The following is a 23,187-nucleotide window of genomic DNA, read 5'->3' as shown; positions in this document are numbered from 1 at the left end:
TCACTCTCTCTCTCACTCTCTCACTCTCTCTCTCATTCTGTCTCTCTCTCTCCCTCTCTCTCTCTCTCTCTCTCTCTCTCTCTCTCTCTCTCTCTCTCTCTCTCTCTCACTCTCTCTCGTTTTCTCCCTTTCCTCTTTTGTTCTCTCTGTCATACTGTATCTACGACCTAAGTTTGATTTTTCACTTCTTCCTCACTCATCTACTGCCATGTTCATAATCATTAAGAGAGCATGTCTCTCTTCCAAGAAATGCAGTGTATGATGCACCTACTGGACACAGCGTTCACTTGCGCACCTGCACTGATGACAGTTCACTTTCGTCCCAATGTAGACCACCCGCTTCTACCTCGTCTTGATGCCTCAAAGGCAGCTGGACAGAACTACGCAAAAAACCTCTTTTCCGATACATGCCCACCATGACTTACAGGGTTTGTAATTCAGTTGTGGCTTTGAACAGCCCGTCAGGTAGGTCAACCAGTTGATTATACCTCAAATTTCTGGGAGAACAAAGTAGAATTTGGATAAGATGTACATTGTACGTCAAGTGTGTGGGTTACAGTGAGATCTGCGTCCCACCCACCGGTGTAGATGAGAGAAAGAGAGAGAGAGAATGAGAGGGAGAGAGAGAGAGAAACATAGGGAGATGAACAAATTAAGGAGATACATCCGGTTGATTTGACGTTGCACTGTCGGGCTAATATAGGATTACAAGTACATTCATTTGTAACTAGTTGGATGAACATATTGCCACACGCAGAGCCTTCCAGCTCTTACGACAGGCAGCTGTTGCCCGGAGCAAATGAAGATCTTCCAGAGTCAGGAATCTACCCTGCCCGGCTTTCTGCAGATTTTGATGCGGCACGCTCGGAAGAGTGATGCGTGGCCGGCCAAGCCATCTGGTGCTGTTGTTTGCGAAACAGATTTCCATTGCCGATACTGCGGGGGTTGATGGTGGCAGCCGCAAGATGTGACCAAATAGACGCCACCGGGCAAGGCGTACGAAGATGCTGATCTCCTCTATTTGGCACCTCTGGTACAGTGCTTCATTGGCGATGCGCTGTGGCCATTTGATGCCAAGGAGAGACCGCAACTGACGTCGGTGGAATGCATCCAACTTCTGGAAAGCAGATTGCGTGAGGCCCCAAGTGCCACAGTTGTACGCGAGGACGGGTAGGACGAACGCCGACTACAGTCACAGGCGCAGATGCTCACTCACAGCAGATCTCCGTTTCCAGAGGTTAAACATCGAAGTGAAGGCCGCTGAAGCAAGCTGCTTCCTTCGTGCTACGTCAACCTCGTCGCCAAGAAGAGATCCTAGTTTTTTTCGGACCATTCTCCACTCCTCAACAATCCTTTCGTTGCTTCTGAGCACCTGAGTACGTTCCATTTTTTTTTTTTTGTGGCTAAGGCATACTTTTTTCATGCCAAAGCGATGTCTACCTATCCAACTTCCATCAAGAAAATGTTGGTGCCCATCTGAAATGTATATGTGCCATAAATAAGCATACATTGCCTGCACATGTCACAGAATGCCTGGTATCAATGAAACTAAGATAATAATTATGAAGACCTACTCCAGAAAACATGGGACACCAAGTAGAGACAGAGCTTAGCAGGTGTGGAAGCAATACAAGAGGAACGAGCACTTGTGTTCTGATTAGAAGATCCAAGAAAGAAGAAATAATTGATCTATTCATCTCATGTCATTTCATCACGCAACACGAATTTTCATATCCTTCAATGATTTTGTGAGTCTGTGACTATATTTTTCGCTCGGCTGGGAAACGTCGCATCTTACCAATCCTCATCCTCTCTCCAATCACCTACGCCAACATGAATTTATCCTTCCTTGTAGCTCGTAGTGTTGTGCCAGAGATCGAGCTCCATTGGTCCTTTGCACGTAGGTCCAACTGACTGCACATCGCTAAAAGGCGGCACTGATTCTTTGTCCGTCCTAGTCCATGTCATTCTCCTTCCCTGGTGTAGGTAGTGGTATAAGCACCAAAGGACGATATGCTAGCAGGTAGAGTCAATGCATCGTTTCGTCATGTCGCACTATTGTCCTTGAAATGAGGAATTTATGGAGTACAGTACGCCACGTCATGAACATTTGAAGGTCCCCGAAACAAAGTGAAACATCGCAGCAAGATCCAACTCACTAGGGAGCTTGTCAGAGTGATGGCCGGACGGCTTGTAGACGTCTCCACATAGGTATACCAGACGCTCTAGACTAGTCATGGCCACGATGAGAACCATAGCCACTATGAATGGGCGAGTTTTCCTCGTCAACTAGGGTTGGGCGCACACGGAGACAGAGTGTCATCCAGCTCGCCTCCGCATTCTCCAGAACGCTCCATTACGATCTCTGGCAGCGCCGAGAAATCCACTCAACGATGAAAAAGGGAACACTGAAGAAGTGTTGCTCAAAAATAAAAGGCCTCTTCCTTCTTCTCCACTTGCAAACTATTTACTTGAATTTGAAAGGATGCTCGAAAGTGAATATTTTCGCGACTGCGCTCGAGTAGAATTTTGCCGACTGTGACGTTTTGGTGATTTTCTCGATTTGTTGGCAAAACGCTAAGCCACTTTTTAGCTTGGCGCGGCTCATATGATGCCTCCAGTACTTCTAGGGTTAAATGTAAATCATCTAGTTCATAAAATTGATGACATTGTTGACCTCATTACCTTGCATGACCTAGATATTGTATTCCTAGCGGAAACGTTCCCACTATACGAATCGACCTTGACTTCAGGAAGTCGAACATGAACGAAACTTCCCAAGCCCTCGCCAACTCCGGACTTGAGGATTTCTCCACAGCAATGACACTTGAGAGAATGTGGGGGCAGTGGTACCAATGGCCACTCCTCACTCTCGATCGGTTTCCACCTGTGTGAAAGTGCCACGTCAAGACTAGTCACCAAATATCGACGCCATGGAAGACTCCCGCTTATTACTCCGCTATCAGCTCTCGGGATCGAGCCCATCGCCGGTGGCGAATCAGTCCACTAGATCAACAGCTCTATCAGGAGTTTTCACTAGCCCATTCGAGCGCAAAGAAACTCTCTCGAGAGCTGAAGGCCAACCATTACCATCAACTGCTGAACTCCTGCAGGTCGAATCCGCGGAAGACTTGGCAAGTGATTAACGACCTTAGTGGTCGGAAAAAGAAGGACACACCGCCGCTGCCACCTATTGGCAGCTTGAGTCAGCAATTCGGAAATGTCGTGACAGATCCCACTCAGCGAGCTCGCCTTGTGCCATCTGCTGGTCCACACCGGGAAAGGTCACTCACTCGATTCGAGCCCGCCACCTGTGAAGAGGTATTTAAACTGCTGCAGGCTATTGACGACCGGAAAGCAACCGGCAGTGACGGAGTTCCGTGCAGCATACTGAAACACTACGCCCGTGCTCTAGCTCCTTCTATAACCATCCTCATCAATGCTTCAATGGCTGAGGGGCAAGTACCCAGCTCTCTTAAGCCAGCAAATGTACGTCCTTTTTTCAAATCCGGTTTCTCATCTATCCAAAAGAACTATAGGCCAATCTCGCTGCTCCCAGTAGTGTCAAAGATCATGGAGAAAATCGTCCTCAAGCGGCTCTGCCAGTTTGTCCACGCGGAACATCTACTTCCCGACAACCAGTTCACCTTCCGTCCTCACCACTCAACGGAGGACTCCATCACTGTTGCTGTTGATAGCCTTCTCACTGCCACAGCCAGCACTGTGGCCTTGTCTTGGTGGACATGAGCAAGGCCTTTGACAAGGTTAACCACCAAGCGATGGTGAAGGAGCTCCATGATATTGGTATCGGCTCAGTTGCCCTCGATTGGTTCGTGGACTACCTCAGTGGCAGACACAAGAGAGTAGCCTTAGCCGACGGGGAAGTCTCTCAGTGATACGACTAGCTGCACGTGCGGTGTTCCACAGGGCAGTGTATTGGAGCCGGTACTCTTCTCCCTTTACACAAGGAGCGTAGTGCAGTGTGCGTCACCAGCGCTGGTTCTGATGTTTGCTGACGATATCATGATCTACACCAGCAGTTCTGATGTAGCTACCATCAACCATATCCTCTCCATTACAGTGTCCGGAGTTGCAACATTTCTTGCAGATAAGGAGTTAATCCTCAACCCGCAGAACAGACTAGAGCTTGAAGTTACATTTCGTGGCACTCCTCTGGCTCAAACCAGCACAGCCAGCCAAACACCTTGGTATTTGTCTGGACGAGCGGTTGAGCTGGGCAGGTCAAGTGGCTGCTGTAGTGGAGAAGGTGTACTACAAACTCCGAGTTTTGCGCCACATCAGACCAGACATCACCCGTGCGCAGTCCCTCCCTTACTACACAGCTCTTCTCCTATCTGACATACTCTACGCCTCGAACGCCTACTTCGCCAGCCTCTCAACAAGCCTCAAACAGATCCTCATCAGACTGGATAAGCTCTGCATCCGCTGTATCACAACCCAGCCCTCACGTGCCCACACTATGCAGCTGTATGCCCAACTCAGCATTTGTCCGGCTGTCGAGCGGGCGGATTGCAAGTTGTGGCTTCTCGTACACCGTATTCTTCACGGCAATGTCAGTTTGCTGCTCAAATCACGCCTGGAATACAATTCGCTGCCCCGTGCCACCAGAGGTCAGGATGCCTGCAATCTGCCCCTTCCCAACATCCGCAGTACTTCGGGATCTCACAGACCAGTTTTTGCTGCTGCTAAGTTGTGGAATCTTTTGCCCTAGTCCTTAAAGTCATGCCCTACCACATGCCGATTCAAGCGTTTATTGAAAGTTTACTTTCATGGCTAATGCTAGGATGTTCCCTATCCCGAGAGTTCTCCATACTCACTGTTTTTTTTACTCCACCTATCCAGGTTATCTTAGATTTTATCCTTTTGGGGATGAATGTCCTTGGATTTGCAATGCATTACATGAACCAAACACAAAATAGATGTACTTCGGAATCATACAGCCTAGCATTCCCCTCTAGCTGTCCTGCCCTAGCACATCTCACCGTTTTCTTCACTCCCCATAATCCAGGATAACTAATCTTGTTCTTAGATCTTTTCTCTCTTTCCATCGTCATCATAACATTGGGCATGTTTGCCCATTTGACTTGCCATGTAAAATAGAAGCGATACAATACAGCCCGACCCGAAGAAGGTCTCAGCGCTGAAGCAGATGGAACACCCCGAGAAGGAGGACGAGCTCCAGTCGTTCCTCGGGCTAGTCACGTACATGAGCCCGTTCATACCGAATGCCAGTACATGTACGCTGACTGTGTTTTTCCTTGCAAGGGCACATTTTTTCGGCCATAACACTTGAACGTCTGGTCAGATCGAGACAAAATATTCATAGATTTTGCAGGTATTCATGCTCTTTTAACTGACGTAGCACTCGATATGAATTTACAAATTCGATTTTTCACCGAATTTTCGGGTGGTCTGCCACCTTAAAATTAATGATCTCCCAAAGGCATAGCCTATCTGGGGGATCAGGTGATCGCTAAAGGTCAACTGGGTGTCCATCTTCACAACAAGGAGGGTGATGCCGGTTGTCTCGTGTACCAGTGTGCCACCAAACTGGAGTGCAGGGAGATCTAAGCCGGCGCGTCTGAGGGTGACTGTCATGGCCTGGGATTTGGTCGGGTCAAAAATCACTTTCCATGTATGGCCTCTGAGGGTGGCTGTCATGGCCTTGGATATGGTCGGTAGAAAAATAACTTTCCTTGTTTGGCCCCACTGGTGCAGTCTGTCAATGCCCAGCCTGCTGCAGCCAATACAGTTCCTTTTCACAGTGCTACCCGATAGAGCGATACGCAATCGCAGCAGCCATTCGTTTTCCTCAAACTCATTCTTGACACAGATGTCCTCGAACAGGTCGAGATAACGCTCCAGTGGCTGCCTTCCGTCGTATGTCGATACTTTCATTAAAGGCCCACGCCCACCGCAGTGACAGGGAGCCTCTGCTGTACCTCCCATCAACCTCACACGCGCAGCGTCACCCATTCCATCAACTTATCGCCTTCAAATACATACCGAATTCCGTTGGCGAAAAAGTTGGCTTCCAAATAACCTAGTTCCTGTTCCATGCTCGCTTCGTATCCTGGAGTGGTCTCCAAATGTTGTGAACCCTCTGTGATTCTCTAAATTGTCAGGATCGAACGACCACAATGCACGAGGACAACTATCAAATCTTGACAGTATATTTCACTTCGATCAACAGCAACTAACGCTAAAACCACCAGGCAGTTATAGCGTGAAAATGACAGCAAACACATACAACATATAACTATAGCGCACACAGCAAATCACACATAGCGCATGTAGCGTATACCACGTCGTACACATCAGTGGTACGGCAGAGTCAAGATACAGCTGCATTGAAACGAACACAATGCCACAAGCGAGAAGGCCTGTCACACTTGAGAAATTGTGGCTTCATAACAATAAGAGTTTCCATGACTTTCGAGATTATGCACAGCAACAAGAGTACATAACCCCCAAGAGTGTGCAACTGCCTGCACAACCACTATGCTGTGCTGCGACGGCAGAACTTCACATCACGTGACATGGTGCAAAAGGTTATGCTGGCAAACAGTGCAAAGTGACGACAAGAGAGTTGTACCCAAAGCTGGGCTGCGTACAACCCTGTATCTATCATGCACAGAGTGCAAATAATGTGTACGGGTTCATCACGTGATGTGAAGTTCTGCCGTCGCAGACCCCATAGCTGGAATTGCACACTCTCGGGGGTTATGTACTCTTGACAGCAAGGGTACGGGCCTGTAATTCTTAAGGTTTGAGCGGGAAGATTGCTTGTGGATTTAAACCACGTTGGCCGTCTTTCACATCCTAGGTCGGACTCCAGACCGGAAGCACTGATCTCTGTCTCCATTCTGCCTGTACAATGTCCTTCATTACTTTTAAAATTACTTGTCCACCCAGCTTCGCGAAATCCCTTCTGGCACTCTCTTTCAAATCCCAGATATCCCTGCTGTTCCAGAACTCTGTATGCTCGTGTAGAAACCACCCTGCCCATACACGTAGTCACTAATCCCTGCTCACCCAATTCTTCGTCACTCTTCCTCCTCTCTCACACCATTATCGCTTATTGGTCACTGGGTACCGTGAGAATAAAGTTTTGACAACAACCACGTTATGAATTTGCAGTTGAAAGACCCATTTGAATAAGGTGACGAGCTGTCTTTGATGATGCTGTGTGGTCCATGTACCGTATTTTACCGGTTGTAAGTCGACCCCGGTTATAAGTCGACCCCCCTATCTGGAGGTCTCAATTCTGCGTTTTAAAGTTTTCAGGCAAAGAAGCACTACTAACCACCTCCTGCTACTAGCACATCAACAAATCATGTAAACATTCCTTATTGGAGGATATAACGTCCCAATCCTTGAAAAAGGCCAATAAACTGGGACAAATGTGTTCACATGGTGCACTCGTGAATGCAGTGCAGGTCATTTTTTGTAAGATACTGATAGTTCCCGGTTATAAGTCGAATCCCGGTTGTAAGTCGACCCCCACCCTTTCTTCTTCTATTTTAAGTCGTAAAAGGTCGACTTACAACCGGAAAAATACGGTACCCAATTTTTTTCATAGCTACGGGAATACGGCTGCGTTTACACAAAGACAAAATTAAACGAAACGAAACGTAACGAAAACGGGCTGGCCTTGAATTGTTTTCAAACCTTTTACACGAGAACGGAAAATCGTTTTGAACCGTTTACACGAAAACGGAAAACGGGCGATCAGTCTGGAGTTAGCACGTGCTGGTTTGGCGCAGGGGCGGGAAGTAACACGTTAGTTGGAGTTGGTATGTGCTGGTGGTCGCAAGGAGTGGGTATTTCCCGCTAGTTATACTCTGGCACGGAATGGTTTCCATGACCGCGCTCCGTTTCCAATCGTTTTCACTGTTTTCACCGTTTACACGAGAATGAAAACGTTTTGAAAGTTTTTCAAAACACTTTGAAGTGCTTTTCCATTTCGTTCCGTTTAGGTATCGTTTTCGGTCGTTGTCGTGTAAACGATAGTAGTAAACCCAACGATATCATTCCGGTTGGGTTGTATTTCGTTGTCGTGTAAACGCAAATCGTTTTCAATCGTGTAAGGGAGCATCTCATAAGTTCGCATTTTGTTTCTAAACGTAACGCATTTCGAAACGGGGGTAGGGGGGTAGCGCCCTTTTCGAATAGAAAAATGACTGTTCGCACATTTTCTGGAACTGTACAATCTGCTACCATGCTAGATCCCTGCAGCAAATGAGTGTGTTTAGGTGGAGATCTACCTGTGTTTGCAGATCAGCTAACCCTTGCTCTGCATGCATGCAGGCTACTCAGAGGTGTCAAATGTCACACCAGCCTGATCAAACCATGTACATGTACCTGGCCAGCGTTTACAGCAGTACAGTTGTTGTGGAGGAACTATGTTTATGTGCGTGTACATGTCATTGATTCTACTTGTACTCAGTAAATGCGGTACTACTGTCTGCCATTCACGACCGCTCTAGCAAAACATTCATACCCATGTACAATCATGTACATAAGCATACCATAGCATGGGGCATGGACGTGTACATGTAGTATACAGTAGATAAACACAGAAAATGTGCGATAAGACTTTCGAATAAAGGGGGGGGGTAGGGGGGTAAAGTCTATTCGAAATGCGTTACGTTTGCAAAATAAATGCGAACTTATGAGATGCTCCCTAAACGCAGCCTTAAGCATCATTACCGGATAGTGAGGACTCTTCATTGCCATTTAGAGTGAGATTCGTTTTGAAAATTGACTAACATATCCGTAACGATCTTGTTATTCTGAAATGCTGAGCCACTGAGACTCGTCAAACCGTTAGAGCGCAAAGAACTAGATGCAATAAAGCACAGAATAAAGCGGTATTTTATACAAAAAATAACGGACAAAGGAACTACACGTTATGCTATACAGTCCATTAACACCACCAGTTACGAAACAATCAGCTCGTGCGATAATAGCGCACGACACTGACCGACGGTACAGACGTTTCACGGCTGTGATGCATGCATAATCCATGATCCATAATGCGGTCTTACACGACCTTGCTGCCTTTTTAAAATCTCTGGAAATATTCGGCAAGGTTTAGCCTATGTTTCTGTCGATTCCAGCCGTTTTCTACCCTGGATTCGCGAAGTCTCAGCGAATTCACCTTCCTGCCTTCAAGCTGCGCGAGCAGATATTTTGATCGTCAAAATGCGCAATGGGAAAGTGAAGTTACGATCTTTTTCATTTCGTTCTTCCTCGGCGTGCCGGCCATTGGCGTTTATCAGAATTGGCTCACATTCGAGGCTTCCTCCTAAGAGGTGCAGAATTTTTGGCAGCCTTCACGCCAATTTTGATTGAAAGGTTTGTCCTTTTCCTACGTCGTAGTTATATTTTCATTGCCGCCCAGATTATCGTTTTCGTGCCCAAGTCGATTTGCGTGGCGTACGTGGGCGTCAATTGCAAGTCTTTGCTGATATTTGCAGAACAATTGGAGGTGTGTTCTCCTGCCTCAATGTCTAACGAAGACCCCGGTTTCGTCCGCCATAGGAGGGATCCGTGCATGCTTCGTTCTGCATGTCAGCAAGTACAAATCAGACATGCATCCAATGAACATTTTTTGAAATCCATGCTTTCGAAATGTATGTAGAAGCAGGACATTGTGTACAGATTTTAAATGTTAGACAGATAGGCATGGTTTTTTTGTATTACTAGTTTTACTGCAGATTTAGGCCTCGCACAATAAAGTCTGTCGACGCATGCGTGAAGACCATACGGAAATACTTAAAGTAATTGAACAACAACAAACGGCAACCATGATTCAGCTTATAATTATATCTTGCCCTGCATCAGCACTAAGCACAGCATGGCACTCAGGACAGTGCCGCAGCCGCTGGTGATGGCCGTACCCGGTTCTACCACTCTCGGCATTCATGATAATTACATGTAACATGTTCAATGTGCAAATGATTATGTAGAACACTAATAGGCTATCCTCGTACACTCCTCACTAGAGTCCGTTCTAAACTGCTTTCTTCTTCAGTGAGGACTACTGTACAAGCTGCATTATGCAGAGTATCTGTTGCTACCGGAGTGTGTAACCAAAACAAACAGGTTATTATTCTGATGCGAATAAGATACACAGCATCACGCATCTTCATGACCGTGCCATTCCTATGGAGCTGGCTCAGGGCTCGATGGCAATGCAGTTCACCCGCAGAATTGACAGATGTCCATGAATTCATTTTAAAATAACAAGTCGGTCAAGTGAGAATTCAAGTCGGCAGGAATAGCTCAAGCTCCCACGTAGGGAGCAACACACAATTCCACAAGTATCGCCGAAGTCGCATCAGCCTCTTCTTCACATTAATTACAATATGGCGAATTGAATCAAAGCTGTAAGAAGCTAAATAATTCTGTGACTTGAAACAAGCATTGATAGAAGAATAGCACCTATAGCAGGTCCATGTGCTTTAAAAGTTAGAGACTGGAAGATATCCTCTATTTGTACACTAACAACACCAACATGGAAGCATTGCGGGCAACCAACTCCGCCATGCTATGACACTTGATGATGTATTGTGGTACTTTGCTTATCACTGCAAGCCCACTGGTTGACTTGACCAACATCCATTGCTTCTTTCATGACGAAGATCAGCAGTGCAACTGTGGCAATAAATATCACCACCTCCAATGCCGCACTTATTGGAGGAGCACATTCTACTGGAAATGAAACACTTTAATGTCCAGTTAGTGCTGATCTGGAATAGTATGGAGAGCAGGGTGGTGAAGGGGTACACGCAATTTCAACATCCTTGCCGATGAGCACTGTGGAGCATGTGCAATGCAGAAACTGCTGTCCAATAGTATACAGAATCTGATTTCCAGCAATCCTAAAATCCTCACATTGATCCCCAAGGTGAAGAGCGCACGCATGAAGAGACGTACATGTAGCTGCTATGTCATCAACTACGCGTTGAGAGAGTAGCAGACGATCGAATTCTATCCTTCTCCTTCGCCAAGATGAATTGCAATCAGTCTAACGATTTATTTGTGCTCTTTTCTTATGCACGGAAATCTGGCTGTAAGCTGTCCTCAGGGGAGAACATGTTCTAGAATAAGAGCAGTGGGGTTCCATCTGTTCACGTCATGAAGGTAGCGAGTCAAGCAAATGTGCCCCCTTCTTGTTCCGAAGTTTCAAACACACCGAATTCCATGATGCACTACATTACTAGAATTTATCACACTGCATCGTCTTGAAAACAATTCCTGTATTGACTCCAGGACGTACTAACTTCAGTACTTTGCCAAAGGGAGGCTTCCAGGTCTTGGTAGACTTATTCTTCTCCAGCATGGCCTCATACGACCTCTCCAAGGCACGAATCCATCGCCCCAAAAACAAAAACTTTCTTCGATAAATTTGAAAAATGAGCAGAAAGACTGCACGCGTCGGTCGCTGTGCGAACGCGAGCTGTTGCGATGCGGGTTGCTACGGTACGCCGCCATATTGATAAGTCGCATTCGGAACAGCCCTGGTTTCACAAATAACTGGCTAAAAGCTCTAGCAGATCTTGGATGTGCACTCCAACAGCCTTCTAACTTGGATGGTTCTAAGTTATAGAAATAACATCAGGAGGGGAAGGTGAGCGCTTGCAAGATAAGCACGAGCTGAAAGTCTCCGCTGTGAAGGACGTTGGCGGATGTTCATGCATTGCGATGACAATACTGGCAAGACCAATGGACAATAAGGTCAAACCACGATTCAAGATGTCTCAGTACTCTGTCAGTTTTGTGCCTAGTTCTTGCACTTTCTGACTGTACATAGTATTGTTGAAACGAGCATATCTATAAAAAAAGAACGAACAGTTCCACTAATGAGCAAGCTATCGAGCGAGCTAACGAGTTTCATTGATGTGGCAAATATGAATTTTTGAATTACTTTTTTCTAAGTTCGATTTTTCCAGCTGGTTCAAATTATCACTGCAGATTATCACCACTGGCATAATTGGGGTTGCTGCTGCTTCACTTTGGAGTGCTGTTTGGTATCGAGATGTCTTTTCGGCGCCGTGGTTAAGTACCGTAAAACGACAAACTTTCGCGGCGGCTAAATTTAGCGTTTTGTGAAGGACGTTGGCGGATGTTCATGCATTGCGATGACAATACTGGCAAGACCAATGGACAATAAGGTCAAACCACGATTCAAGATGTCTCAGTACTCTGTCAGTTTCGTGCCTAGTTCTTGCACTTTCTGACTGTACATAGTATTGTTGAAACGAGCATATCTATAAAAAACGAACGAACAGTTCCACTAACGAGCAAGATATCGAGCGAGCTAACGAGTTTCATTGATGTGGCAAATATGAATTTTTGAATTACTTTTTTCTAAGTTCGATTTTTCCAGCTGGTTCAAATTATCACCGCAGATTATCACCACTGGCATAATTGGGGTTGCTGCTGCTTCACTTTGGAGTGCTGTTTGGTATCGAGATGTCTCTTCGGCGCCGTGGTTAAGTACCGTAAAACGACAAACTTTCGCGGCGGCTAAATTTAGCGTTTTGCAAACTGGACCAGTTAGCGGCGATTAATTTTAGCGATTTTTACCTTCCACCGAAAATCAAAGAATTGTATTTTACGAAGCCTCGGAGTGCTGGGCGCAGAGTGCATGAAGAATGAGAGAAGAAATCAAAGAATGAAAGAAGGAATCAAGGAATGTAAGAAGGAATCTTACTCTTTTCCATGTTAGCCATGGTTGGCTATAAAACCCTTCAATCGCCACGCAAAGTGGTCATTGGCTACCCCAGCCATGTATTACTTGGGATAAATAAAATAAATAAATCAAAGCATCAAAGAGAACCATAAGGTAAGTACTAGTACTGGGAGAAAGGATGGCACGTTCGAAGAAGGATCATCGGAAGACTTTCTCTTCAAACTGCTGAGCCACTGCGATGCTCATAGAAGACTTCTTCGAGCAGTACAACACTAAAATCTACGCAACAGCAAGCTGGCCAAACGCTCCAAGAAGTTCAACAACACTCTCCACAATACTGAGACATTCTCTAATCGATCGTTTTATTCTCTTCTGGTTCAAGTCGCCGTACTCCAACGACAACTAATGTTTCAACGGTGACTTGCAAGACTGGTGTTGGTACGTAACCCGTCGTTGCAACAGCTGCGCGCTTTGGTTGGACATAGCCGGCCGTGCAAGCATCGATCAGCGCTGTTAATGTACAGTCAGTGCAGTGAGTGATGCATGCACATGTACGGTACAGATTTGTTGCAGAACGATCGATCGTACAAATTTATTTCGCGTGTCAAACTTTCGCGATTCGACCCTGCTCGCGAAAGTCGCGAAAGTTAATCTCTCGCGAAAGTTTGTCGTTTTACAGTAACCTTTGTAAGAATAGACCGTTTTGCAAAGATTGCAAGTAGCCCTGGTCTTCGCTGCATCGCGGGAGAAAACTTCCAAACGACTGAGCGTAACTTTCACTCAGATGCGAAACAAGACATCAGCAGAGTCCACCAAAGCTGCAACGACAACACAAACAACTCAAGTGTCGCGCAGGCATACAGACACTGTAACTGCGAGTGATTTCACATGACGCGGGACTGGACTCTCTATCGACCAGGGAATCGTAACATATTTTACGACTCCCCGGTCGACATGTACTGCCATGTGTACGGAATACGGTGTATGGTGTTCGTTAGTGCAAACGAGCAGGCCGCACAAACGAGCCGAGTTTCTGGCGAGCGAGCTAACGAGTACCCGTTGAGATCGTTTTAACATTAGTATGTAGTATCTAGTTAGAGTGATGGAGAGTTACTCTTAACTCGAATTCAAATGTCCTTTTTCATTTCTACAGTTATCGTTGGTTCAACATCCGACTTTAATATATTTATTCTCTTACCCTTGTGACTTCTTTCACTTGTGATTTTTTCTCCTCTCCTCTCCATTACTTTCCATTACTATTATCAATAACCTTGCCATGCGGTGTATGTCGCGCACATGTATAAAAGGAGGCGCCATCGCCTGTTTGTGTAACTCTAAAGCTGGTTTTCCAACTCGGCAAATCAGTTGATCTATGCAACTTTGTGCCTTTGTATCACCTTGACGTTTGTATAGCAAAAGGCATGCAACAATGTTATTGAAAAGACCCTAATGTATTATCTGCATCAAAACTTGTTTCATTCATTCAAAAGGATCAAAAGATTAACTCCATCATTGAATAATGTTCAATGTGAAGACTTATATGGGCACAAGTGCTGAAAATTTCTAATTACTGCTTTGAATACGTAAGTTAAAGCTTTCAAATGCAAGACCATGTAGAACTCACATTTCGGCAATGTTTGGGCACGACATGACAACTCCGTTGCTACATGTACACGAACCACAGGCTTTGGAAGGTTCACTCCAAGCTAGCACCATACAAATCACAGCCACCGATAAGACCTGCGAATATCCAAAGGAAATGACCAGACGCACAACCAGAACAGAACAGAAAACGTTCTGGTAGAAACTCAAAAATACAACACAGCAGTGTTATCAATTACCTAAACATAGTATTTGTATACGTACACAAGGACGCTAAACATTCTAATTTTGCGGACAACATGAGAAAGTCAACGCTGAGGTGCAAAAAATATAGGTAGAATCTGGATAAATCAAACCCCAGTATGCCAGGGCATTCCAATTATCCAACCCCCAGAACATATGCCCGTTTTCAGGTTCGAATTACCAGACTTTGCTATTCCCGTAGCTATGCAAAAGGTGTAACTTCAGTAACGTATTGCGCTAGCCAGGGTCCACACAGCTTTAATGCCTTGTGTTTGTTTGTTTGTACCGTCGCGTACGTTGGCATGCCTGGCGCTATCCCGTACCTGTCTCGTACCGTACCATCAGAGACAGCTGGCCACAATATTCAAATAGGGCTTTTAAATGCAAGATCATAACGTGCAGCAGCTTGGAAGAATGAGTATGTATGCGAAATGTATCGGGGGGATGCATACGGTGCGATTGTGCGGGTTCGAATCCTAGGTTATGTCTTGAGTAAATTAGGAGAGATGAAAAATTTATAACATCACTATGCTTTTTCGCCTTGGTCATCAAGGTGGTAGACGGTGTCGTATTACCTTCGAATGCGAAGAGAAAGTTATTCTATTTCGCTCAGGGCCCTACGCTATTCTTTTTTGCCTAGCTCATCTTGCATGTTATTCGAACAGATGGAAACTTTTGCAGTACAATTATGTAGCCGATCAGTTCGTTATGGTTTGGTTGGGCATTGTAGCCATCATGGTCGAAGTAAAACACTATAGCCAATTAATGGAGAAAAAAACATTTCCATCAGTTCTAATAACATGCATGAGCTAGGCCAAAAAAAGCTTAGCGTAGGACCCTGAGCTTCCAAGCTCTCTCATGTTAATATCAAGAGTAGTAAAATTACTATTGAGCTGGCTTTAAACTTTGATAAGGCCCTTGGCGGCAACGTTGCTCATTGGTCGTTTCCTGGATAACGAGACAGTCCTCATTCTAAAAAAAAAGCATAATACAATATTGAGTGACACGTTTCCTATTCTTTAGTCCGCTATACTACAGAAACCCATTTAGCAGAAAAGCATTTAAAGGAAGCCATGATGCGCTTCTAGCAGGGCACAAAACTGAAGGTGGCTGGGCTAGTAGTAGTAGAAGTAGTAGTAGTGTTTATTAGACTAGGGAGTCCCAACAGGCATGGCCCCGCCATTGTTACAGGGAACCCTAGGTGAATCTTTGTGAGGTGAGCAAATGTATCAGCAGATTGTGCCCGACGACAATTTGGAGGAATAGCATTCCACCGACCTGCCGCCAGAAATGAAACCGAGTGCAGTCCATACTCAATTTTTACAGTAGGTAATACGAAGGCAGCTGTATTCTGGCCACGAGTACGAGCATTTGTGTGCAGGCCAGCTGAACGCAGGGTAAACAGTGATTGAAGGAGGTGCTAGGAATTGATGACAAGTAGTGATAGACCAAACCGTATAGTTTCAAATTAACTCTTTACTCAAACAAATACAGATGACACAGTTGTAGAACTAGTTGGGGTCATTCTACAGTTGGGGTCATTCTATCTAAACCAAATGCATTTTTCATCGCAATGTGGCTGACCGTTACCAGCCTGGGTATATGGGATAGTTTTCAAACAGTGCACATACGCATTACTTGCATATCCTAAAAAATCATCGATTAGTATACAGAGGTATTTCACAGTAGAGACAGGGGAAATGACAATATCTTTACAGGTCAGGTACACTTTACAAGGCTGGGCTCGTGCAGGCAGGGCAGGACGCCGCATCAACATGACCTGTGTCTTAAAGGTGTTGAACCGAAGGCCATTTTCATCGAGGTGATGCTCTAGGCACCGCATACTATCCTGCACGCGTAGCATGATTGTAGCCACATCAGAGCCGGATACGTAGAACGCAATATCATCAGCGTGCAGCTGCACCATACTCTCGCGAATAAGTTCGGGTATTCGGCGAAGGTACATGCAGAAAGGCAATGGCCCAACAACAGACTCCTAGGGGACCCCTCTTGTACAGGGTTTGGTGTCACCCTTGTAACCACTGACAGTAACCTGCTGACTGTGATTCGTGAGATTGTCTGAGAATCACTTGAGGACAGTGTTGCCTACGCTAGTTGCGGCTAGCTCATCCAGTAGACCTGTGGGGTGCACACGGTCGAACGCCTTGCCCATATCTGCAAAGACTTCTAGTCAAGTTCTGTCTATGCAAAGTGTCAGGACATCCTCACAGCTATGATGTGAGAGGTACGCAAATTGTTCAGCTGCTATGGCAGATATGTCTGGATTCTGGGTGAAATACGAAGTGACTTAATTGTGGACAATCTTCTCTAGGATCTTGGCAGCGATATGTAACAATGAGATTGGTCTGTAGATGGTGGCTGAGGTCTTATCACCGGATCTGTAAACAGGGAAGACACGGGCAATTTTGTAGGCAGCAGGAAAGATGCCAGACCTAAGGGACTGGGGGACGATAAAAGTTAGGGGATACGAGACTTAATCTCTGCATTATTTCAGGTTGCCGGACGGAATATCATAGGAGCCGGTGGCTTTCCTGGATGCAAGAGATTCAAGCAACTTCGAGATGGCATCGACGCTGACAGTATCGAACTCCAAAAGGGTAGCGCCATTGGGGTCTGCAAGAGGCAGGGGCACCTCGACTGGTCTGGCAGGGTCATGGACGATCTCGGCAAAGGCACTAGTAGTCGTCAGATCAGCGAGTGTGGCTGCTGGTGCAGCCCTCACTGCTGTTCTACCAGACTAGCTATTGAATCTGGCCCATTAGCCTCGTGGGTCATGGCGACGATTTTCGAACTCTCTGATGTAATACTGTGACTTCAGCTGCCTATTGAGGAGAGTGCCTTCTCGCTGTATTGCACGATACATCTGCCGAAGCTGTTGATCTGACGGGTGAGTGCGTACCTTTCTATGTTTGTGGATTCGTTGCTGGAGGAGGTGTTTCAACCGAGGTGTCTAGCCAGCTACCGACTCTGGAATGGCCTGCCCGATAATATGAAGTTCCTAGTATCTGACGGTGGATTCAAACGCATGCTACGCATATTTGTTTTCGGTTAAATGCAATGGATTTCGTAACCTGCTGATGAGGCTTTATAAAATCATACTACGATGACCCGACTTGTAAATTTGACATCTCTTTTTCTCAGATGGAGAGCCAAGGAACATGGAAATCGATAGCATACCTTGTGTCCACAATTTCCCATGTTTATAATACAAACCTTTTTCCTGCTCGTCCTAACCCTGCCTCCCCTCACTGTTACTTCCATTTGCGTATTATAATTATAATTTTACTTTCTCTTCATCTCTGACTCTTTTTACTGGTTGTCATCGCTTTCATAATACCGTAAAGTACCGTTGATCCGCCCCCTCTCTAATTCCCGCCGCCTGTCGATTTTCTACCTGTGAAGCGATTTCGGCGTAGACAACGAAATACGATGTCGAACCGACGCTTGCACTGTTGTACTCAGGATGAGAATGTGCACAATTTAGCACATCGAGTCTGATCCTCCAAGTTGTTGTACATCGTACTGCACTTGACAGCCTTGATCTAATTCCCCCCCCCCCCCCCCCCCCCTGTCGAAAAACCAGCTGGGAAACGGCATGGCGTGGGGGCGGATCAACGGTACTTTACGGTATTGGGCAGAACTGCCCGTTTGACATGCGATGTATATTAAATAAACAACAAAAACAACAACAGCTTGCTCACTCCATAAAATATCAATATGCCCCACAACACATAGGCATGCTCAACACCCCCGCTCAAGCTACGGCCCAGTACAGCCTTCGATACGCACGCACTTGGCACCTCCCACCCTCCTGAACCGATCGGTGTAAAGACTCCCCACTGTACATGTCCCTAGAATACTACAATGCTCCCCCCCCCCCCCCCTGCTAGCATTCATGACGTCTCCTCCCGACCTGCTTTCAAACAAGAAATCTGCTCACTGCCGATTAACTCAATCTGCTCCTGCAGCGCCCACCCTCTCCCATACTTGTTAAGTTCAAAGTGATGTAAATCACTTTCCAACTGTTTAACCCACAATTTCTTCTTCTCATAAATGTATCTCTTCTTGGCGATGGTGCCACCGTGAGCATAAAGAATTCAAACAACTTTGGTGCATTTTTGACAACATTCACATCATCTTTGTTCAATATGCGTACATGTTGCGAACTACACCCTTGTTTGGTTCGATTGGGCCAGCGTTGCTCGGACTACACCGTGTGCCCACACTCAATCCAGATTTGCCAATCGATGAGACCCTGCTGGAACATTTAATCCGCTGCTTGTTATGACCAGCACGAGCGGTGAAAATACAATATGAGATTTAGACCACGTGTTGTGTGAAACTTTCGCTGTTTGCGGATCTACAGTTGTGGCAAGTGAAATCCGACACTTGTCATAGGGGACAGCGCCACGAATGGACACCAATGATGTGATGCACTGCACCTAATTTGTACTATAGAGCCGTATGCATTCCAAACAGATCGAAAGGTCACAGTGTAGATACACACAGTTCACAAACATGGTACACATAAGGAGTATTGGTATCCAATCCCTATTCATTTTTGCCAGCATCTTTTGAACCTTGACTGTGATGAGTACGAGTTTTGTCATCAGACAGATAAAGTTGTATGTAACACATGTACGAGGTGGTTCGCAATTTTTGGACATTTCGTAATTTTTGGAAAAATCAGTTAAAATTAATATGGAAGTAGAATCCTCCTGAGTTGTTGTCCTTTCCTTGGTGGACAAATCTTTGACAAGAGTGTCTTCTTGTGCTCCTCAAGTTTCTTTGTGCCAATTTTTAGCGGTGGAGGCCGTTTCTTTCTCGGCGATTTCTTTATTATTCTTAGGTAATGTAATGAGTAATTTTGAAAATTTTGATTAAATAATAAATGATTGAGGATTCCGTTGACTGTACGTCGCATAACGGAGAGAATGTCGACATGGGGGATGTTGTATCCCTTCCATCAACTCCAGGGACTACGTCTTTGAGCCGTTGAATCCGCCTGGAAGAGTCTTCTCGCCTTCTCAACCGGTGCGTTTGTGGAGGGGTTCTGGTCAGGAGAAATCTCTTTTAACAGTGCGAGCGTTCCGCTCACCTGGCACCAGTGAGCACTTCCTAACCAAGAAGGACGCAGCGGCTAGTTACGGCGCTAGCCCTCCACTCTTTGCGAAATATGAGAAGGAGATGGGCCACACTGGAGTGCTCTCCTCTGTTCTTGAATATTACGTCCGTGAAAAACCTTTAGTGACCCTTTAAATTGTGTGTCACATTGAAAAGCCTTGAAAAGCTTGCTATGGCCTGTCATTAGAACTCATATCAGCCGGTCTCATAGGCATAGCCTTACCCCATTTTCATGTCCTGGGCAAGTTTTACTTGTTCACACCATTGCAGACTGCTGCTAGATGCTATTTAATTTAGTTGTCCAATAATTGCTCGCATTGAAAAAGCAGTAGAAAAAGACACCTTCAATGGTTTGGTTGGGTTTCGTTTTTATTAGTTCAGTTCGTTACCTCAACAATACAAAGTACAAATATCAAGAGGGACGAACGAAAAGAGAAAATAAAACAGAGCAGAGAGGAAGATGCAACCGAAAGGAAAGAAAAACGGAGAGAAACGGAGAAGGAATGTGGGCTGGGCGGATTCATGAACCATTTCTAGAGCAGGGCAATGCATGAATCAGGTCAAGTTGTGACCGCATGCTTCAACTCTATGCCTTCAGGTGTGTGGGGTGGTTGTAAAGCATAAGTGTGCCAGTAGAAAGCAAGAAAGAAATTTAAGTTATATTACAAACCAACATAATAGGGTGCTATTTAGAGTGTCCAAAAATATCAAATGACCTCGTACTGTCCGTATGCAGGGCTGCAGGGGCTGAAGAATGCATGGTGCAGTCCCTTATGCTAAGTGTTGGATTTCAATTGCCACAACTGTATTAAAGGGCATGCCGATTTGCTCTTAGGGGTCGTCCGTAATTATCGAAAAATTAAAAAATCCGCCCTGGTACAAAATTCTCTCTTACCCACCCACCCACCTCCCATTTTTTCCATTATTTTTTGATTTTTACCGATGCCCGGCTCGAAAGTAAGAACTCCTGAGTCCTGACCCTATGTTTACTGATTGCACCTACATGTACATGAATGTCAAGTACTAGTAGCTAAGTAAAGTGAGTAGGTCTACCGACGGCCATGCACGTCCTACAACTACAAAAGAGTCATGTACCGGTATATCATACTGGTGTTTGCGATCCTACACTACGTCTACAGTGCACTACATGTCAGTGCAACAAGTGTATGAAAGTCACTGACGAAAAAAAAAGTACGAAAAATCGATAAATTAAATTCCGCCAGCGCTCTTGACCAGGCAGTAGTACAATATATGGTATTTTCGATTTTGACAGCATGTTACAAGGCGAGGACGCGTAGTGCTCCTGACTACAACCATAAACCAGTTGGCAAAGTCCAAAAGAAAAAAAAGAAATATAAATTACAAATAATTTAATTACAGAGGAAGACAAGAAAATAACATCACAAATCCTTCCAGACGTGATCCCTGCAGCGGCAGCAACGTGAACAATACTACGGCGGCAACACGACGACTTCTACAACACAAAAAACGAAAATTATAAAAATCCTACCAACCCGTAGAGTAACGAGGGTCCGAACCTGGGTTTTCCCAATACGGTTCAAATGGTCGCAAGACCGGGACTCTGCCAACCGGTTTATGGTTGTAGTCAGGAGCACTACGCGTCCTCGCCTTTTAACATGCTGTCAAAATCGAAAAACATGTTAAACTACCAAGCAAGGCTTCTGTATATACCAATATATGGTATTGTACTACTCCCTTCTCTTGACCACCCCTTGGCCTTTCTGCATAAGGACGGATTTTTTAATTTTTCGAATAATACGGACGACTAAGACGGCAACGTCTGTAGGGCCTTCCCTATCAAAATAATAAATTCTACTACTACTACTACTACTACTACTACTACTACTACTACTACTACTACTACTACTACCCCTTATCATAGTAATATTATGTTCTTGATAACACAGTAGTTGTCTACAAGTGACAACAAAGAAAACTAACAGCTATAGAAATATTGAGTACTTACACACAAGTTTGAAACGTTCATGATGTCTTCGTTGCAAACAGCCTGTGAGATCCAAAGATATTATGCCACATAGGAACTTGGGTTCCCTCTCTCGACAGCCCTCCTTCTGTTGCGAAATGCCGATTGGTCGTACAGAGAAATACCAGTACTAGTAGTGCTTTTCGGAAAAGCAGGGCCAAAGTGCTTCTTCTCTTGGCAATGGTACTGATGACTGTGAAAGAAGAACTGCGCGGGACTACATGTACCGGGTTCATGCACTCATGCTATACTGTAAGGCTTTGCAAATTTGGTTACATGAGAGTTCAGGCTCAGTTGAAAGTCTGTACGATAAACAAAATGAGTGATACGCACAAAGAGACCCCATATGTAGAGTTGCACACTTTTGCCAGCTTTGGGGGTTACGAAACTCACAGCACGTGTGTCAAATGCGTTCGTACTACGTACAAACGAAGGATAGTGTGCATGCGGTTTTGTTGACAAAACTACAATTACCATAAAATCCCGCCAACAGGCCAGAGCGCCCCTACCTCCTCGACGCTTTGGGGGGGGGGGGGGGGGGGGCGTATGGGCGAGTCCTACTTGCCGCATGCAGTACTGTACTATATTGTACTGTACATGAAAAAGTACTTACCCGGTACCCTACGAAAACCCTTGATTCCAAACCTACAAAAGCCTCTTGTACGGGCAAGAACAAAGTAATACAGATAGCGTGTGTTGAAGAAGAAAATGAGCGGAAACATACTACATTATAGCAATAAAAACTGCTTCATGGCAGTTTTCTAAAAAAAGTTATTGTGTTCTAGTCCATGGACCCCGTCTAAAAAGTAAGAAATTAACGAAATGTGATAGCCGAAAATTAAAATTTCACACAAAACCTCACAATAATCACGACACTTGAAGATCTAATAGTACGGCTTTCAACACTTGTTTATTCCGACACTTGTACTTGTACACGTACATGTACTGCGCCAACATGCTTGCATATGAAAGAGGACCACGAGGGGAAAAGGTCGTCTCGCATCCTGTGTGTGATTATTGTGAGGTTTTGTGTGAAATTTTAATTTTCGGCTATCACATTTCGTTAATTTCTTACTTTTTAGACGGGGTCCATGGACTAGAACACAATAACTTTTTTTAGAAAACTGCCATGAAGCAGTTTTTATTGCTATAATTTCTTTTTTTTTGGCTAAAGGATATTATTATTATTATTTTATTTATTTTACTAGGGTGTTTCCCACAGACCTATGGTCTTCTTACGGGAGCCCCTAGAAAGGTTAAGCATGATCGAACAAATGGGCGATAAGCACGAACAGTGGAAGGCTGCATATTCCACCGATCAGAACCTATAATTGTGTCACCAATGGAATGCCCTAAAATTAATGATGGCCAACATGTAGCGCCTCTACATGTTATTATTATTATTTTATTTTACTAGGGTGTTTCCCACAGACCTATGGTCTTCTTACGGGAGCCCCTATGTACATGT

At 45.1% G+C, this 23,187-nt stretch overlaps 1 long non-coding RNA gene across 1 annotated transcript; it reads right to left on the bottom strand.

The window, feature by feature from the left end:
* Nucleotides 1-428: 428 nt before the first annotated feature.
* Nucleotides 429-21,885, bottom strand: LOC135821139 (uncharacterized). The gene is made up of 3 exons (XR_010554305.1): nucleotides 21,702-21,885; nucleotides 14,349-14,464; nucleotides 429-497 (listed from the first exon to the last, which is right to left on the bottom strand). It is a non-coding gene; the product is annotated as an uncharacterized LOC135821139 (long non-coding RNA).
* Between the last annotated feature and the right edge of the window lie 1,302 nt (nucleotides 21,886-23,187).

Source organism: Sycon ciliatum, chromosome 7 (assembly GCF_964019385.1).
Source record: "Sycon ciliatum chromosome 7, ocSycCili1.1, whole genome shotgun sequence".
In the NCBI taxonomy this organism is placed as follows: domain Eukaryota; kingdom Metazoa; phylum Porifera; class Calcarea; order Leucosolenida; family Sycettidae; genus Sycon; species Sycon ciliatum.
The sequence above is the reverse complement of the archived record's forward strand: the minus strand, read 5'-3'. Positions and strand labels throughout refer to the sequence as shown.